Here is a 2,143-nt window from a genome sequence, read left to right on the forward strand (position 1 = left end):
GTGAGGCAGATGCTTTCTCCTTCACATTTTTGGGTTACTGAGCAACTTGTGAGTAGATTAAAACAAAAACAACAAAAAAGACAACCTTTTGCATGACTTAAGTCTTTCCAAGGCAGGTGCTAGAACAACACGAACTTCTGTCAGCTGCAAGCAATCCAGCCTCCAAACATCGCGCAGGACACCTGGAGTAGATGCACGCTGTGCCCGCGCCCACCGCGGTCCCGCTCCTTTGTGGCTGGTCTGCCGAGCATCTGGACACTTGTGCGTAGTGTTGGGAAGAGGAGGAGGAGGAAACAGCAAGAATGCTAGGCTGGGAGGAGGAGGTCAGCCAAAGTCGTGCAGGGCAAGCCTGAACATGCCGTTGGTGCAAACCCACGCACTGCTGATGTTCTTTAGTGGGAACATCTGGTGGAAGCCCATGATGGGGTCTTCATCACCTTGAGCTGGCCCACGACTAGGCCGAGGATGCACCTTTCTGGCTGGGCTGCTGGTCCCGCGCTGTGGTGCGGTGCTGGATTTTCTGCAATAGAAGGCTAGGCAATTTCTCCACAACGGCAGCTTCCCCTGGGATTGTTGTCCCTCCCATGGTTCTGGCGTTATGAAATAACTAGTAGTAATGCTGAATGAAGCTGGGTCCAGTGTGCTCCCAAATTGGCTTGATTCCCATTATGGATCATCATGGGCCTCCCCTGAGACCTAGTGCTGACTCCAGAGTGGGCCAGGTGGTCCTTGCCCCTCCCCGATCCTTGGCAAGCCGGGACAGGATGTGGGGTGGGGGTGGGGCGAGCGGTGGCTAACCCGTTGGTAGAACTGGTGGGACGACTCGGGGCAGGCTGGGCTAGGCCACACGGGGAGGGCCTGGAGATGCCCCATCCAGGTGGTCCGGCACAGGACAGAAAGGCTGGGCCCCTGCACAGTACTGTGGGATAGGCGCCTGGTTGTCCCTCTTGTGTAGCCCCATAGCCCTGGCTCTGCACAGCTTTTGGGGGATGGGCCCCAAGGATGCACAGCGGAGGCTCCAGGTGGCTCAAGCTCGGCTCCTTTGGCCCCCAACCCATGCCCAGGATGCTAGCCCCAGCACTCACCCAGGGGCTGGCACTGATTGGGTATTTTTATTATCTGCTATGCATTGCATAAAACGTCTAATGGAACTGGTGGTATAACATCATGACTTGAGATGACAAATAAATAGAAGGTGATTTTTTGGTAGAATGTACAGTAGGGCTGCGGTGAAAATTATCAAAGCAATGACCTGATTCTATTCAGTAACTTCTAGATGTACCCCAAAGGAGAGAATTGGAAGACATTAAGAAGCTGAGTTATCCGGGGATGCCCGGGTGGCTCAAAGGTTAAGGGTCTGCATTTGGTTCAGGTCATGATCCCTGGCTCCTGAGATCCAGCCCCACATCCGGCTCCCTGCTCAGTGTGCTTCTCCCTCTGCCTCTGCCCTTCCCCGCCCCTCCCCTCCCCACCCCTCCCCGCTGCTCCCACTCTCTCTCTCTCAAATAAATAAACAAAACCTTAAAAAAAAAAAAAAAAAAAAGCTGAGCTATCCATTGGCTCCAGGCTAACTCATGGAAGAAATAGCAAAGAAGGAGAATTAACTTCCTAATGTTCTAGATAGGATTATCACATGTTGTGTCAATTTCCCTTTAGTAGAAAACAGCATCTGTGGTTAACTAGGAAGCTCCCTGTGTTAACGGAAGAAAGTTCAAAATGGGGGGGAATGATCATGGGCAGAATGGGGAAAAAGGGTCCTACTCAATCCCTAAAGAGAAGCATTTTAATGAGTAAAGGCAAATGGCTATAGCACTAAGAAGTGAGGACTGAAATTAGGAATGGAGAGAGAAATCAATAGCTTTGTTGTTTCCATAGTAGGTCAACTCTGTTCTTCTTTTGGGGTCTTATCCTCTTGGATCTTCCTTTTGGATTGCACTGTTCTGCTCACCTCTCCCTGGGAAGTCCGTATGTTTGGTAAACTAAAAGGATGAAGCTCTCCTCCCCTTGAGAGTTGCTGCCTAATATTTTTCCTACTGCTACCAGAAGGTTAAGTGGGTACCAAGGTAACAGGCAGAGAGATGGAGATTTGGGGCTGAATACTCTCTTTGCAACTACTTTTTAGTCCACTGGGATTGATCTTTCA

The 2,143-nt window shown here is 50.7% G+C and overlaps 1 pseudogene; it reads right to left on the bottom strand.

Moving 5' to 3' along the window:
• Positions 1-324: 324 nt before the first annotated feature.
• On the bottom strand, positions 325-667 carry LOC113919317 (annotated as a pseudogene).
• Positions 668-2,143: the final 1,476 nt, after the last annotated feature.

This window comes from Zalophus californianus, chromosome 3, assembly GCF_009762305.2.
Source record: "Zalophus californianus isolate mZalCal1 chromosome 3, mZalCal1.pri.v2, whole genome shotgun sequence".
Lineage (NCBI taxonomy): Eukaryota > Metazoa > Chordata > Mammalia > Carnivora > Otariidae > Zalophus > Zalophus californianus.